The sequence below is a fragment of the Trachemys scripta genome, chromosome 1 (assembly GCF_013100865.1).
Source record: "Trachemys scripta elegans isolate TJP31775 chromosome 1, CAS_Tse_1.0, whole genome shotgun sequence".
Classification (NCBI taxonomy): domain Eukaryota; kingdom Metazoa; phylum Chordata; order Testudines; family Emydidae; genus Trachemys; species Trachemys scripta.
In genome coordinates, this window is record NC_048298.1 from 285,222,239 (window position 1) to 285,241,069 (window position 18,831).

The 18,831-nt window shown below is 43.2% G+C and overlaps 1 pseudogene; it reads left to right on the top strand.

Annotated features, from left to right (window-relative positions):
- Positions 1-924: 924 nt before the first annotated feature.
- LOC117880792 lies at positions 925-2,401 on the top strand (annotated as a pseudogene).
- The last annotated feature ends 16,430 nt before the right edge of the window (positions 2,402-18,831 follow it).

Here is an 18,831-nt window from a genome sequence, read left to right on the forward strand (position 1 = left end):
ACTGTTTTCCCTATCTTCCCCCCCCACACCCTGTTTTTTTCCTCCATTCATCCCTCTGTAAATATTCTTCTTCGAGTGACGGTCCCTATATGCAAAAAGAACAGGAGTACTTGTGGCATCTTAGAGACTAACAAATTTATTAGAGCATAAGCTTTCGTGGACTACAGCCCACTTCTTCGGATGCATATTGCTACTCTGAAATCTGATCTGAAATTTGCTTCTTTCTTTTTATTTCTGTTAATAAGTTATTTAGTGTACATAGTAGCCCTGTATGGGGCCTCCCTTGAGCCCTTTGGGGGATTATGCCCCCCATTCTGGGGTTCAAGAACTGCGCTTCATGCCCTCGCTTGTTCTCTGGGAATGACGAGCACATGCATTGTCTCCAGTGGTGAGCTGGATCCTGTTCGCGCTGGTTTTAGAACCAGTTGTTAAAAATTGTTACGAAAACAAATGTTATAAAATGATCTTAAAACCGAATAATCTTACTCTTATAAAATGGTGTAGAAAATAATACGGTGTACAAAATAAACTTCAAATGCAAAGGGACGCGAAATTCTAGCAGTTAAAGAGCCATTTCTACAACAGATAGGTCAAGATTTATGTTGCTATGCACGTGTGCGTCTAATGCCGTCGCAGGCTGCGACTCGGTTGCATCCTAGTTCATCCTGATGCGAGACAAACGTTTCTTATTTTAACAACAGGGATCACACTTGCCTCATTCGTGCACTTGCTCAACTGTTTTCTATACAATTCAACATGACCAGTGAGTCATAGTCGGTCTGTCTATTCTAGTAAATTGCATGTGATATTTCGGTGTGTAATACTAACTGGAGTGTTATTCGAAGATTAAATTTTTCTATTCAGTATTATTTACCCTTCATAATGAAATGCCAGAAAAGCATTAGTGATTGGTTTTCCAATAAAATGACAAAGTCATTAGTCAGTAGTTCTAGCAGTGAAAATAATGATTTAAATACTGAAAACACCAATGACAATAATTTTGGTGATGAAAATACCTTAAATGTTGAATCATCTGAAAATGTGTCTGCAATGGAAGAGGATTTACATGATTTTGAAAATTTAGTACCCGATTGTTGGACTTCCAAGCAGGCAGAATATTTTTTAAAGAAATATAATGACTTGATAATTGAAGGCAAAAAACTTGGCTGTTCCCATTATGCAAATACATCACATTTGGGGGTCCTTGGAGGAAAATCTTTACACATTTCTTTGGAATGGCAAAAGTGTACTATGAAAGCATCTGGAACTGATAAAAAAGTTCAACAAGCTTCATTAAGAAAAAAAATGAAGGAACATTTTGAATCAAGCTCTCATTTGAGAGTTATAAATATTTTAAATTAATCTAAAAAAAACCCTCTCACTACAGTGATAGATAAACTTACCGAAAAAAAATATTGCAATAACCAGCAAAATTTTCAACATAGTTTGCAGCTTAGTAAAAAGAAACCGACCAATGTCAGATATGGAGGATGAAGTAGAGCTACAAATTAAGAATGAAACCGACTTCGGAAACTGCCTACATTCTCGATTTTTGGCCATCAGAATCGTAGCGCATATTGCTGAATTAATAAGAAAACAAATTTTTAGTAAAATCATCAAAAACAATTCAAAGATTTGTATTATTATTAATGAAGCTTCTACAATTTCAAGTAAAACTGTGCTTGTTATTCTTATAAAATGTGAATTACAAGATTCTTCACCAACAATTTTTCTTGATTTAGTGGAATTAGAGTCAACAAAAGCAGAAAATATTTATAGTGCTTTGAGAAATATGTTAACCAATACAGGATTTGACACAGAATATTTAAAGAAAAATGTAATCGGATTTTGTTCTGATGGTGCAAGCACCATGCTTGGACATAAATCTGGAGTTGCTACAAGACTGATTCAAGATTTTCCAAACATTATAATTTGGCATTGTTTGAATCATCAGCTACAACTGGCTTTAGATGATGCTATAAATGATATCAATGAAATAAGCCATTTCAAGATTTTTTTTTGGACAAGATTTGTGCAATTTTTCATCAGTCAAATAAGTCAGTTTGAACTTAAACAAGTTTCTGAAGAACTATATATTGAAATCATCAAAATAGACCATGTTTTTGGTCCACGATGGGCTTCTTGTAGCCTTACAGCTGTCAAAGCAGTCTGGAGAGCTTATCCAGCTCTTTATATTTATTTTTCCAAAAATAAGAAATTTTCTGGCATGGAAAAAAGATTGAAAAACAAAGAATTTTTAAAAGACTTGGCATTAATGATTGACGTTTTGGATGAACTTGCATTATTATCAAATGCACTGCAAGCGAAACAATTGAGTTTAACAAAGGCAGATAAGCTAATCAAACGAACGATTGATCTTTTTCATACAGTTAAAAGATAGATTTGGTATACACCAGTGTTTCTCAAACTGGGGTCGTTGGTTCTGTAGGGAAAGCCCCTGGCGAGCTGGGCCAGTTTGTTTACCTGCTCCGTCCGTAGGTCTGGCTGATTGCGGCTCCCATTGGCTGTGGTTCGCTGCTCCAGGCCAATGGGAGCTGCTGGAAGCAGCACGGGTCGAGGGACTTACTGGCCACCGCTTCCAGCTGCCCCCATTGGCCTGCAGCGGCAAACCACAGCCAGTGGGAGCCGTGATCGGCCGGACCTGCAGACGGGGCAGGTAAACAAACCAGCCCGGCCCGCCAGGGGCTTTCCCTACACAAGCGGCAACCCCAGTTTGAGAAACACTGGTATACACGAAAATAAAATGAATGAAATGACAGAAAGTGATGCTTTTAAGTGCATAGAGTTGAAGATAATGTAAGGTTTAAATCATTGCCATGAGACAAAGTAATAGAGAGTGTATTATTGAAAAAATAAAGGCAAGATTATTAAATGAAAATCACATTAAATATAAAGAAGATAATTTAGGTCATTCTAGTAATATACCTAAAATAATTGAATTATTCAATGTTATGGATCCCACTTCGTGGAATATTGAAGAAGTCCGGTTACTTTGGAAATCAGGAGAAGAAAAAGTGCATGAATTAAATAAATTCATAAAATTTGTAGTTGATTTAAATGATTTTCGTGACTATGTAGAGAATAACATTCAATCAAAAAATCTTCCTGATCTGGAAACAATAAGGAAAGCAAAGCAAATTATGAACACAATTGCAATTAGTTCTGCAGAAGCAGAAAGAGCTTTTTCGTTGATAAATATTATTTGTAGTGATAAAAGGGCGAATTTAACAATTAAACATATCTCAAGCTTTATGACCATCAATTTGTTGGGAAAACCACTAAGTTCTTGGAACCCAATACCATATGTTAAATCATGGATGAGAAGTCATCGATACACTTTAGATACCAGCGGTCGTGTATCCAACACCAAAGATTATGGAGAAGATCAAGAAGCCATTTGGAAATTACTACCTAATTAGTAATAAATAATGTACTTAAGTATTCTTTAAAATATTGTTTGTTGTATTGTATACTTCAACATGAATATATTACACTTTTTATTTTTAATAACTTAAGTAGTTCACATGTAATATGTTAAAATACAAGAATAATAGGCATTTCATTCTTAAATATTATTGTTTGCTTACTCATACATCTCTTCTTTATATTTTCTTCTTTTCAAATGTATTTTACATTCATTTAATAAAGCAATACTTTGTTTCTATTGTAATAAACATGTAAAAATGTTTTTTATTTTTTTTATTGTTAAGTATGACTCCCAATGACTGAATGCATTGCCACTTCTTATGGAGAAAGAATCAAAAAATACATGCTGTGGCACATCCCTTAAATCAGAACTTTTTATAGGGAACCAGTTGTTAAGATTTTGGCAGTTCATCACTGATTGTCTCTACTACTTGGGCCAGATACATGTTGCTGCCCGCTGCAACATCTGCAAGTCCTTCCTGTCAAGGATCCATGATGCTCATCTTCTGCGCCTCCGCAAATTACTCATGGTGGAGGTGCTCCAGCCTTGTGTGGAATCCGATCCCGGACCATTGGTACTGATAGTGCACCACACCTCACCAGGGGTGAGCGTTCTGCCCTCGGCCTCAGGTTTGGATCCACTGTCACTGCTGAGATGTGAGAAGGCAACCAAGGAGAGCCGCAAGCGCTCTCATGAACACTGCAGCAGATCCCTGTCATGGACTGCTGCAATGCATCACGTTCCCTCCCCAAGGCAGGCCTGGTCAGTTGAGATGTCGTCATGTGATGACCCTGCAGGGCCACCCCCAAAGGCCGGGGGCAAAGCAAATTGGAAGCGAGACCCACTGGCACCACCGGTCCCTGTGATGACCAAGGGACATGATAGCCTGCGGGTGCGTGCTCCTCAGCCATGGCAAGAGTTCTGGCACTTGGCTCCATGTACCCTGTCCTGGTTCAGCAGACAACGGGATGTGCTCTGGACACTGGGATGGATGGATTTGCTGGTCCCTACCACCCACCTTGAACTGCTGTACCCACCCTTGCCACTTCTCTCAGCCCTGCAGCCTCCAACACTGGCAGATTAGCCACTCCTCCTCAGCTGCCCCACACCTCTGTTGGTCATAGTATCACCCGCCATTTCCAGAGGCTTCATCAGCCTTGGAGGACTTCTTGGCAGAGAAGCCATCCCCACAACTCCTGATCGGACACAGGAGGAGTTGACCTGGTCTGTGAGCTACACCAGAAGGGAAGGTCTAATTTGGAAAGGGATCTGGCCTGTCCCCGACCCACTAGGTGGAACACAGAGACTGCGGGGATTGTTCTCCATTTCCCCCATGCTGGCCAGTGATGAGGTTATCTGAGTGAATGGCAGGTTTGAGCCTCTAGCAGAAATGGCCAAACTGAGGGCTGCCGTGAACCTCTGAGGTGAGCAAATCCGCCAGAAAGTGCAGGACCCACCAAGGCAGAGGAGGAACTTTGTCCCAATACATAGTCGCTGTCAGTTGTTTATAAATTAGCAAAGTTTCAGTTTCTCAGTATATGCCAATATATTAAATTAATATGTAATAGTTGATGCAGTGCATTCTTTTTGCCTGACTAGTCAGAGTTTATTAGATAGAAGTGCATTCTGTGTGGGTTTTGTGCACTTCCTGTTTTCATATTAACAATGAGGACAAGTGATTAATCATTTAATGTATAGTGCTGAGTCAGTGCATCTGGGCCAGTTTTTAATCAGTCAGGGTTTTCCATATTCCATTTTTCTAGAATCGTGTGTGGTTTTATACAAGTTCTACTAGTTCAACGTCAAGCTCGTTGGCAATTTCAAGCTACATTTCAAGGCATCAATTGATCAAAATTAGGAGCTTTAAAATGCTATAATAAAATCTGGAAATTTACCCAGTGCTCCCATTCCTCATCTAAGGCACATCAGTAGAAGTTTAGGATATTTTGCATGTACTTTCTTTGCCTGGATACAGTACATACAGTAACAAAGAACAATGATTATGATACAAATCAAAGACCTGAATCTTGCAAACATTTCCTATCTAAATCCTTACACTTAACTGTATCTTTAAGGAAGAACCCTGTTCGATTTCTCTGTTTGAGGACTTTTAGTGATATATTTTTTATGTATTTTAATCATCTACATGTACTGCAAGTGGCTTTTTCTTTAAACAAAAAAAAAAAAAGGGGGGGGGTAATCAATTGAAGTATCTGAAATAATCCTAATCCTATGAACAGTTGAACAGTGTTTAGGAACCATATGATGTAGTTTTGATCTGCAAATGAGCCAGGTGCTTTATTTTTTGACTAGCTACATGCTTATGTGCTTCATTTTTACTATCTTGTTGTCAGAGATAACAGTAAAACTTGGTTTATCACCAAATGTAAAGCCTACCTTTGAAATTCCTACTTTGTCTTGAAGACACATTCCTCTCTCTTTCCCCCTCCATGTCAGTAGGAGCAGCAGTTCCTGATTATAGGAAGATATTGATTTGATGATAAATTTTATGACTAAGGATGTGATTTCTATGCCAGATTCAGAAGAAAACACATTTGCCCAGGCTCATAGATGACAGAGAATAAAATTGTGACATGGGCAAAATGTAGGTAAGATCATTTATTATCTTATCTACAGACCAAGCGCCATACACAATACTGTTTGATTGCTGAAATGCAGGGACATGGTTCACAGAAAAAGGCAATATTACTGAATTCTAATAGATGTAGTGGAACTAGGGAAATGACTGGGACTTCAAAAGAGTAGACTATGCAGCTTATCTAAAGGGTAGTGAAAGAAAGAAAGTTAATGATGAATAATCCTGCATCTGGAGAGAGAAATGTGCATATTTTGACTAAGGAAGATAAGCTTCCAGTAACACAACCAATGTAAAACCAAAGAAGCACATAGATCACTGTTGTTGGAGAGAGCAATTCGATAAGTAATACGCCTCTCTTTAGTGAATTCTGGATCACACAACCACGCTTTCCCGAGCATGCCCTGATTGTGGTTAGAAGGGATCACCCTGTATTGCAGCCAGCATTTTAAAAAAGGGGGGGAGAGGGGCAACGCTTCCTGTTTGTCTCCCTTCCACCCCAACCCGGTGCTGTTTTTGTAACAATCAAAGTATTTGTGGGGCTTTACGCTGGTGCCTGTCCTCAAGCACCATCCAGGTTTCTATGGGAAAGGGGGTTATGCTGAGGTTGGAACCATTGATCCCATGGATATCTTAACAAAAGGTGCAGCACAAGACCTCTCGCCCATGCCTCATAGCCTTACTCACCATGGCTGTAGCAGCAAACCAACTCTTGCTGTAGCCAGCGGTTGTGATTACATTGTGGCTTGCAGGGAAGTGCATTGAGGGGTGTTTCTTTTATAAAAGGAATTAACCTTGCACCAGAAACAATGTATGCACTGTCAATGCTACCCTTGTGCTTTGTATTCTTTGCAGCTGAAACCTCATCTGTAGGTGCATCCAACACGCTGGGACAGAGACTTTCCCAGATTAGAAGGCAGAAAAAGAAGACTCGAGAGGACATGTTCAATGAGTTAAAGCATGTCTCTGAGAGTGACAATCTGGAGCTCAGTGCATGAAGGATTGCACTGTCAGAGAGCCTGCACAGTGACCCCAAGGACAGGACAGCATGCAGGGAACACAAGCGTGACACGCAGGACGAGATGGTGTGGATTATGAGGGAGCAAACAGACCTGTTGAGGCGTCTGGCTGAGGTTTAAGAAAGGCAGCTGGATGCTAGAGTTCTGTTGCAGCCTATGCTGAACCTGCTGCCATCATCACCAAGTTCCACATCCTCCTCTCCCAGACGGTCTAGGATGCGGGGGTGGGGGAGAAGTCCAGTGTCCCTTACACTCAACTCCATGGGAGGGTACAAGGACCAGAAGGCACCCATTCCCACACCTTTGATTGTTATTGAAGTGCAATTGTAAGCAAGATGTCCTTGTTTCTTCCTCCCTGTGTTATCAGCCCAGGTTATCTTACTTTTCTTTGCTGCCTCTCAGTGTTTGTGAGCATAATAAAAATTAATGGATTGAGGAGAAAAGGCTCTTTATTCATTCAGCATACTGTAGTTAGTGGGAGTGTAGTTTACAGGGGAGTACATGCAATGAAGGGGACAGCTTGGTAAGGAACAACACACATATGTGTCATAATACATATGTGGGTCATTGATGAACAGGGCCGGCTCCAGGCACCAGCCCACCAAGCATGTGCTTGGGGCGGCGCCTGGAGGGGGGCGGCGCGGCGGGGCCCCGGCCGGTCGGGGAGAGCGGCCCCAGCCGGGCTCACCACCCTCCCCCTGGCGCTCCGGCCGGTCGGGGAGAGTGGGGTCCCGGCCGGGCTCGCCAACCTCACCCCGGCGCTCCGGCCGGTTGGGGAGAGCGGAGAGCCGCGGTCGGGCTCACCGCCCTCCCCCCCCCTCCGGCGCTCTGGCCACCAGGGAGAGCGGAGAGCCCCGGCCGGGCTCGCCGCCCTCCCCCCGGTGCTCTGGCCGCAGGGGGCTCTCCGCCCTCCCCCCCCCCGGCGCTCCAGCCGATCGGGGATTGCGGGCCCGCGGACGGGCTCAGCGCCCTCCCCTGCCGTGCTGGGGGTGGGGGGAGGGAGGCGGCGGGTGGCTTTTTTGCCTAGGGTGGCAAAAAAGCCAGAGCCGGCCCTGTTGATGAAACTAGTTTTCAAAGCCTTATGGAGATGCAATGTGCCTCAATGTGTCTTCTTATTGCCCTGGTGTCTGGCTGTTCAAAATTGGCTGCCAGGCGATCTGCCTCAACTCCCCACCGGAAACTTTTCTCTCTTTGTTTCACAGATATTACGGAGCACACAGCATGCAGCAACAACGGGGATATTGCTTTCACTGAGGTCTAACCTAGTAAGCAAACTATGCCAGTGGGCTTTTAAACATCCAAAGGCACATTCCACCACCATTCAGCACTTGCTCAGCCTATGGTCGAACCGGTCCTTACTGCTGTCCAGGCTGCCTGTGTACAGCTTCATGAGCCATGGGAGCAAGGGGTAGGCTGGGTCTCCCAGGATCATGATTGGCATTTCAACATCACCAATGGTAATTTTGCAGTCTGGAAATAAAGTTCCTGCTTGCAGCTTTCTGAACAGATTGGAGTTCCTAAAGATGCACATGTCATGCACCTTTCCCGACCATCCCATGTTGATGTTGGTGAAACAGCCCTGGTGATCCACCAGTGCTTGCAACACCATTGAGAAGTACCCCTTTCGGTTTATGTGTTCTTTGGGAAGATGGTCTGGTGCCAAGATAGGGATATGGGTTTAGTCTATCACCTCAATGCAGTTAGGGAACCCCATTGCAGCAAAATCCATCCACTATGTCCTGCACATTTCCCAGAGTCACTACCCTTCCTAGCTGATGATTGCCCTGGGAACTTGGATCACAGCAGACCCCACGGTAGATTTACCCACTCCGAATTGATTCCCCACTAACTGGCAGAAGTCTGGCGTTGCAAGCTTCCGCAGAGCTATCACCACTTGCTTTTCAACTGTCACAGCAGCTCTCATTTTAGTATTGCTCAGCGCCTCATCGTGGTGCAGCGGTGACCCTGGCCGTCTGACAACTACAGTTTTGGGGCGTATGCCCTGGTAGGTCTAACCATGCTACAAAGGTGTCAAACTATCCAATCCAAGGAGGGGGATTGCTCTATCAGATGAAAGGGCATTTTTCCTTCTCCTTAGAAGGTTGAAGGCTAGCTAAGCTTGAGGAGGTACGTATGCCTGCCCGCCTAGCCAGTGGGATGGCTTAATGTTAACAGCTAAAACAACACAAGTAAATGGGTCTTAGTTCCATGCGTGTCATGAAACCATTCTTCGGTGGTGGAGTGGAAATTGAGCAACGAAAGGTTGCTAAAAGTGTCGGGTGGCAGGCCAAAATGGAAAAGGACAACACTCGCTGTGTGTACTTACAATTGTAGGTCTCTGGCGAGAGAGGAAACATTAAACCATCTGATGGAGGAGAAGAAAAGGATAAGATGCGATATCCTCGGTATCTGCGAAACCCGACAAAAGAAGGAGTTGGCAGACAACTGGAAGGATGGAAGCACTGTGAGGCTCGGAAAGGGAGATGGCGCTAGAAACGTTGGAAGAGTCAGATTTATTGTCAGTGAGGATTGGGTTTAGAAAGTCATATTATGCCAACTAATATCATCACATATTGGTGTGCTGCATCTTCAGATGGAGTCAAAAGCTATCCTCAAAGTCATCCAGGCCTATGCTCCCACAAGTGCAAGTAAGGACGAAGAAATGGAAGAATTCTACCAAGAGCTCGAAAGAGCCCTCACGCAAAAGTCCACTTATACTGTCACATGGGAGATTTCAACGCTAAGGTCGGGCGAGGGAAAGCTGGCGAAAAGTTAATAGGGAGATACGGCAGCGATGAAAGAGGAGAGAGGCTGGTAACGATGGCAGAAACGATGGCAGAAACTGTACGTGGCAAACACCTGGTACAAAAAGAAGATTGCAAAAAGGTGGACATGGATCGCACCAAACGTGAAGAGTAAGAATGAAATCGACTATATTTTAGTCAATAAAAAGCGCATCGTTCAAGATGTCTCTGTGGTGCAGCCCTTCAACACCGGCAGTGACCATCGCCTGCTTAGAGCGAAGTTGATTTTCGATGAAGTAGTGGAAAAGAAAGCTTTACAGATGGCAAACAGGAAACAGTGCCTGAAGACATTCGATGAAGCAAAGCTGAAGAAAGCGATTTCTGGGTTTGACTGGAGCCAGACAGAAAAGTGTGACAAGGACTATAGTATCTTTGCTGACAAGCTGAGACGTTGCATAAAAGCAGCTGAAATTGAAACGATGAAGAAGGCAAAGGGAAGAATCTTGAACGAAACAAAAAGCTTGTTAGAGAAGCGGAGAAATATGAAAAGGAGCTCGGATAACAACCTCGAGTACTCCACTTTGTGCAAGCTTATACGGCAAAAACTGAAGGATGACTTCGAGAACTTCCGGAAAGAAAAGCTCCTTAAAACAGCTGAATCATGCAAGAGCCTCAGGACATGCAAGTGGGAATTGGCGCTGTATAGATTGAGCATAACAGCATTGAAGAACAAGGACAGAGAGACAGTAATTGACAGAGCAGGGATGGAGGAGGTCTGCAAGGACTTCTATACAGAACTGTTCAAATCAAGAATCAACGTCCCTCTCCCAATGCTCCAAGAGTCAGAAGAACGCGTTCCCCCAATAATCGTCAGTGAAGTCCAAAGTACACAACACCAGATGAAGAAGGGAAAAGCTCCAGGCAAACATGGAATAATGTCAGAAATGATTTCCGCAGGAAGCAAAAAACTTTGGAAGGCTCTCGCTTTAAGATTCAGTCGATATCTCAAAGAAGGAAAAATACCATCAAGCTGGAAGGAGTCGAATACCATCTTGCTGTACAAGAAGGGGGATCGAGAAAATCTTAAGAACTATCGTCCTATATGCCTGCTCTCTCATATTTATAAACTCTTTACAAAGGTGATAACGAACCGACTCTCGCAGAGTCTGGATGAACAACAGCCGAGAGAGCAGGCAGGGTTTAGAAGAAATTTCAGCACGATTGACCATATATTTACCCTTAGCCAGCTTCTAGAAAGAGTGAGGGAATACAAACTCCCACTGTGCATTGCTTTCGTCGACTATGAAAAGGGTTTCAATAGCGTTGAGTTCAATGTAATATTAAAGGCGCTCACAGAGCAGGGCATTAACACGCAGTACATCAGTTTGTTGAAGGAAGTGAATACTGGATGTACAACAGACATTACTCTCATCGAAACTCCCCTCCACATCCCAATCGAGAAAGGTGTAAAGCAAGGAGATACGATTTCACCAAAACTATTTACCACCTGCCTTGAAATGGTTATGAACAAGATCAATTGCAGGAGTGGTGTTAATCTCAGATTCACGGACGACAACATACTAATTGCCGAAAGCACCAACCAACTGCAGAGCATGCTACGAAGACTCAACAAGAAAAGCAGTCAGGTAGGTCTGAAAATGAACCATTGCAAAATGAAATACATGCGATCAGATGTCTTATGAAAAGCCCAAATAACGGTAACAGGAGAAGAAACTGAAGAAGTGGAACAGTACATATATTTGGGCCAAGAAGTTAATATGCGCCAAGACATAAACGGAGAACTCTCGTGAAGGATATGAGCAAAATGGTGTGCGTTTAACTCCATCAAGAACACTTCAAAGGAAAAATCGACAAGACCACACGTACAAATATCTTCAATTCAACAGTGCTGCCAGCCATGCTGTATGGCAGTGAAACGTGGGCACTGATGAAAAGAGAAGAACAGCGGCTGTCGGTAGCCGAAAGGGTAATGGAATGAGCTATGTTGGGAATTTCCCTTCTGGATCGTATCCCAAATGAAACGATTAGAGAACACAGTGGTGTGAAAGATACTGTTGTGGAAAGCAGATATAATAAGATACGATGGGCGGGCCACATAGCACGGTTCACGGACAATAGGTGGACCGCAATCATTACTGAGTGGTACCCGCGCGAACAGAAAAGACCACTTGGTCGGCCTCCAAGAAGGTGGGAAGATGCCATTGTAAAACATTTCGGACGAACATGGAGAAGAAAGGCAAGAATGCGAGAAGAATGGTGGACGTGTTGTGATCGGCACAGTCTTAACGACAGCTGAAGACCGATCAATCCAGGTGATCCAGGTGAGTATTCAGGGCTGGGGAAAGCTCTTCGCACAGATCCATGAATGTGGCCTTATGCAGTCGAAAGTTCTGCAGCCACTGCTCGTCATCCCATAACTGCATAACTATGCAGTCCCACCAGTCAGTGCTTGTTTCCCGGGCCCAGAAGCGGCGCACCACCATGTAAAGGTGATGCGTGACTGTTGCCAGCATCTGCGAATTGCTCCGCTCCATGGCTTCCAGCAGGGCTGCTTGCGTGGCATCACATTGTTCCGAGTGGTGGTTCCTGCTTCGGATGAGCAAATACTGCAGGGATAAGATGCGAGGTGTTTGTAATGCTCACAACAACAGTGTACAGCTGAGTGGGGGCCATGCTTGCCGTGCTATGGCATCTGCGTGAGTAACTCAGGCTTAGGGAAAAAGGCTTAGTTTGTTTGCCATTGATTTCAGGGAGGTAAGTGTATCATGGGAGGCTAATGCCATGTTCCCATAACCACCTGCACAAATGTTTTGGTCCCATGAGGCACTGCAAGCCCAACCCAACATTCCACTCAGCTCCATGCTCTGTGGGATAGCTACCCCCAGTGCAGTGCTCTGCGCATTCTTGCAAGCTCTGCTAGTGAGGATGTGCTCCACCGTCACAATGAGCATAGTGGGGACAGGCAGAATTGACTTGCTTAAATCAGAGGCTCAATGTCAACTTAAATAACACCAACCTAATTTTGTAATGTAGACATACCCATAGTGCCTGGAGTGCAGTTATCAGCAAATCAACAGCATGATGCCCCTTTAATTAGCATTCTGGTTTTATACTAAAACTCTCTCAGTTGTACAAACTTTTCCTTTACCTACTTTATTTCATCATCCATGAGAGAATTAGCAACAGCCAGGAATTACCTGCTTGCTTAATTCATCATCAAGTTAAAAAATCACTACCCAAAATTTCAAACTTTGCTGCCAAAGTTAGGCTTCTAACTCCATATAGAGGTCACACATAGAATTTACCTGGTATGAGGGATAAGCTGATTCTTTCTGAAGAGAACATAAGCCCTTCTTGAGGAGGAAAAAATACACTTGCCAGTCCTGGGCATACCCCAACTGACCCTGTGGATTTCAAACTTTCTGCAGAAGATTTGGCACAGCTATTTGACTTAGGCTGGGGACAGACAGAAAGTCATATGGTAAATTTTATCACAGACCGGAAACCACTTGAATGATTTTGCAGTAGGCGCCAGATTTATTTGGACAAGTCCTGATTGAGAGTGACAGAAAAACACTTATTTTGGGAGATTTTTTCTCTTACATCATCCCTCTTCCATTCACTTTGTTACATTTTTGGCTATTATGAGACAACAGTAAAGTGCTTCCAAACCTCTTTCCCCCAGTCAGTCATTAATCAGTTCAATATTTTTTGGCTATGAAATATGAGGTAACGTTTTCAAAAATGCCTAACTGACGTAGAAGCCTAAGTCCCATTTTTAAAAGTGATTTGAGCACTTCATCCCAGATCCACAAAGATATTTAGGTGCCTAAACACCAGATTTAGGTGCCTAAGTTACAGTTTTGGTTCCCCTGTGATTTATAAAACTTCTGCCGAACACTGTAGGTGCCGAAACTCACTTGATGCCTAAGTCTTCAGGTAAAAGTTCCTTAGCTGTCTAAATTTCTTCCTCTGGGCATGCTCACTACTGCCTTACTCTAAGCATCCAGAAGCCAATTTCCTGCCTGGACCCAAGGCCTCCCACATCCCAGGTGAGTGCTCTGACTACTGAGCTAAAAGTTATAAGGTGGCCAGCAGCTGTTGCTAACACAGCTGCTTTTTGTAGAGTGAGGCAGGTGCCTAACTCATTCCCACAAGAAATGCCTGAAGAACCAAAGCTGCCTGACAGCAGGTGGCTGGTTCCCATTCATGGATCGCTAAGTAGAAATAGGTGCCTCCCTTCACCCTAGACTTACGTGCCTATCACTGTGAGGGGAAGGGGGCAGGGGGAGGGACAAACACCTCGGTCAGTATCTCCCACTGGCTAGCTTAGGCATCTCCCTGCCTAGCGTACTGGCTTTTATGGATGATAGACTAAGACACCTATCTCTCAACATTCATTGGATAGGAGCCTCCATGTGTAACTCAGCTTTGTGGCTTGCAGTAGTGTTCCTGTGATTTCCCCAGCATCTAGGCTACTTAGACTAGTTTCTAGCACCTAGTTAGGCTCTGTGATGATCAGAGTTGCAATGTCTGAATCCCTTCATGGATCCCACCCTTAGAGCCTGAAATCAATGGAATTTAGGCTCCTAAGTGCCCAAGTCACTTTTGAAAGTGGGTCTAGGGGCTTTTGAAAAATGTATCTGTGGTCACTGGACTGCTGAATACGTACAGGTTGTTTTGTATAGGGTTTCTTCCAGCCCCGATGAATGAACTAAATCTTTTGATATCAGAAAAACACAACTATGTAACTTTATTTATACTAAGGCGATGTCTACACTGGTGCTTATGTCACCATAACTTATGTTCAGGGCGGTGACTAAATCCCCCGCCCCCCCAAGCAACATAAGTTATGCCGACATAAGCGCCAATGTGGACAGTGCTATGGCAACAGGAGAGCTTCTCCTGCCGACATAGCTACTGCCGCTCATGGGGAATGGAGTAGTTAAACTGATGGGAGAATGCTCTCCTGTCGGCATAGAGCAGCTACATTAGAGAGCTTACAGTGGCACAGCTTAATGTAGCCATTCCCTAAGACAGGGGTGAGAAAACCATGGCCCACGGGATGCTTCCGGCCCATCAGATGTTTTTATCTGGTCCTCAAGCTCCCGCCAGGGAGTGGGGTTGGGAGCTTGCCCCGCTCTGCCTGCCTGGTGCTCCCGCCAGGGAGCAGGGTTGGGGGCTTGCCCTGCTCTGGCGCTCCTGCTGGGGAGCAGGGTAAGGGGCACTCCCCAGCCCCCAACTCACAAGTCCCTTGATGAGCACCATCTTNCCAGGAAGCTGAATAGCATTTACTGCCTCATCAGCTGCCCCAGAACCTGCATGGGGTATAATAAAATAAAAACTCCCCCCGCCAAACTCCACAACCGGGGGCCTGGTGGCTGCAGCAGTACCAGGGGCTGGCCTATTATACCCACCACCCATGTTTCTGGTGCTTAGGCATTTAGGGTTCACTTTTTGAAGCTTTTCCCCCACAATCATGAGGACTAGAAACTTACCTTTACTTTTTACTGGAAACTGACATTCTCAGGTAATAATCTGATTCCAGCAGTTGGGGCTTTAACACTAAATCATATCATGAGTCCTGCAATAAAACTGTGAGATTTGGAAGCAGTCATTTTGAATCTGAGGTGGGTGTTTATTTGCAAATCATTTGTGAGCAGACTCTGATTTCATGGATGTATTATTATTCATAAGTAGAGATACTTGGAAATTTTCAGACTTTTCTTTTAAATGGAAAATGTGTGTCTGGAAAAATCAAAATTTATCATAGGAAAATATTACTTTTTGCCAAATTATTCAATTTTTAACCAGGCAAATCGAAATAAAGCATTTTGTTTCAGGCTGGTCTGACTCAAATTGAAATGTTTTGTTTTGGATCAGTTCAATGTTAATCTGCATCTACCTGAGCCACCACAGTGCCTCATGGGAGTTGTATTTTGGTTACTGAATGCCCTCAATATTCACTGTGGGGCTTGCTAGTTGGTCTACATGTCCCATGATGCACTGTGATGTCTTCTCTAGCTGAGCATCATGGGAGTTTTATGATTATGATGCATCTTTGAAGAGGTAGTCTGGCCAGGAAGCCCAACCCATAGGGGCGCACATGAACTACAACTCTCATGAAGTACTGAAGCAGCATAGGCAGATACAGATTGTCAAACCGACCTGAAAGAAAATGTTTTGATATCTCAGAATTAAAATTTTTGGAACTTTCAAATATTTGTTTATTCTGACTTTTTGCCCCAATTTGAGATGCAAACAAGTGTCAAAACCTCAGGATTGCCTGTAAAACAGAAATTCTGTGTTTTGATCAGTTGTATTCACAAGTATTTCTCAAATAGTGTATGAGAATAAATTTCACCTCATGGAATGTTTAAAAATGAGTTACCTTGCCTATTCACAGTATCCTGGTCACCTAAATCACATTTTTTCCTGATTAGAAACAATTTAAGTAAGACAATGACAAATAACAAATAATGCTCTTCTTGTACAAATTTTAAGTTAAATAATTTGTGCTAAAATGCTTGTAACTTCCCTATCTCCCAACCCCCAGCTCAGGGGGGACCCTTAGAGGAGCCCTACCCTTTTCCCCGACCAGTGCAAACAAAGCCCCCCTCACCTTTTGAAGTTACAGGGTTTATGTTCTGTCAGAGGGAAACAGTACAGCTCACCTCCTCTCACTGAAGTATGTTGTCCCAAACAGTAGGTTGGGTTTTTTGTTTGTTTTTTGAGACCATTCAGTTCCTGGCTTACATCTTGCATCAAAATCATAACATTGGTGTCCTGACCCGTTCTAATGATATAATGTATATATCCACAATGTGCTGTACTCTATGGGCACTGACACTGAATAACAAACCATAAATAGGATAATGGATTTCCTCAGTACATTATCATTATTCATAAACAAAACCTCAGTTGTTTTGAGGTTCTTTTTGGTTTCTCTAAATTTCCTCATGGATATGGCTTTCAGTGGTCTTTACTAGTCATATTGTACTGAGAGTTGACGACAGAGGTGTGCATTTGCTGTCATTTTAACCACAAAAAACTCAGTGCCCTGTCTGCGGTACGTCGCATCCTCCCTGTCTCCTATTACCATTTTTTGCCCTGTGATGATCAGTCTTCTGGCATTCTGTCAAAAGGAAATGCTACAGCTCACCTCCTCTCACTCAGGCATGTTGTCCCAAGAAGGGACTTTCTTTGGCTTGGGGCTTTCTTTCTTTCTTGAGACCATTCATTTCACAACTTACATCTTTCAATAAATAAATAAGGGAAAATATAGATATCTCTCTCTCTCTCGGGATTTAACTATACGAGGATGTTGTAAAAACATAGACAAACAACTGTTGCCTTTAGGCGCTAGTTAGGACTTTGTTAATAATTATTATGTTTTGACTCTGATAAATTAATCCCTGCATTTACTTACCACAAGGATGAATATAGCACAGTGTCCCATCATCCTACCCATAGGGCTTTAACTCACTAAAGGGCAGATTTTCAAAACTGCTTAGCACCTGCAATGGGAGCTGCTGCGAGTGGAGCTCTGTCAGAAATGTACTGTTAACTTACTCTATTTTAGGCAAATGGAATTTTATGACACTATCAGTCTTGGTGGGAAGAAATGTGTTTGTCTGAACCTTGTTTTGAGTTAACGGGTGTTTACAAATGAGGACATGGTGATTGTGTGACAGAGAATAAAACACCTGCAGAGTTGTAGCTGATTTATTTTTTTTTTGAGCAAGAGAAAACTTAACCAAGATGCCTCGAACATCAGCACAGTTAACACTCGGGCTAGGTCCCTTGGGGTCTGTTGCCAGTGCTTCCACCAGCTGCTGAGGGAAGCTGGATGAGATGCTGCTTTTTTCCTCATGCAATTGAGCTGCTGCCAGACACCATGAGCCGCCCCCACTCTGACCATATGTGTACGTTCCAGTGTCTGGGTGTCAGCTGGCAGAGAGAAACTGGAGCTCAAAGTTTTCCAGCTATTTTATTTTCCTTTCATGTTGTCTTGATTTGTCTTTATTTACTCGGGAGAAGGGACTTCACTGGTAATCTCTTAGATTTAACAGTCAAAATTTAATTCCAGATTCAGGCCATAATATATTATTAAATGAAGCAAAGAACTGTCTGATAAGGTCTTTAAAATCATTTATAGATAATAGTTGCCCCAAACAATATGTTAGTGAAACGGTAGTGTGCTTATTATCTTCTGCTTTTTAGTTTAAACCCAGTTGCTATACCATATGTAGAATATGCAATAACTATGGTCTAAACACCATATTAGCTTCTCTATATGTTTTTCACTAGTGCAGTTAATGGGAAGATTAATTACCATATGTGTTCTTTTATTTGTTTTTTTACTACAGAAAAATGATGACAGGCCAGTAGGCGCTCAAACCTTCCTGCCTGTCAGATCCCAACCTCTCCTTCATCAGTGCATCTAGCACATCGTCTGTTTCCTGCTCCTCGTTTCATGTGCACCTGGCAAAGTTGGCCAGAGCCTTTGCCTCCGTTTCTGAACACATCACAAGGTGGTCAGGAGCCCTTGTCACGGTGCGAGCTCATCTTCTAAGGGTAGCAGAAGTACTTGCTTCAGCCTCTGCCGCAAATGACTACAGTTCAATAATTTAGCTGTGCTTGCATGTGTTGTCCATTCTTCCTTTGCTGCACATTTGGGGCCTGATCCAAAGCCCCTTGAAGTCAATCAATAATCCCCTCCTAACTTCAGTGGGCTTCAGATCAGGCCTTCATTGAACTTAGTAAAAAATAATAAAATCTACATTTGCCTATTACATGCTTATCCAATGCAGATCATTTAGTCAAATCCTCATCACTTTTCTCCCACAGAAAAACTCGAACTTCTCTGTAATGAGTTCTAAAACCAGGCCAGCTTTCCACCTTCAGCCATTTCGATTACAGAGCTTTGCCGCCCTCCAAAACAACCCAAAAACGCACACACTTTTTTAAAGAATGGGAGTACTGTATCCACCACCTCTCTCA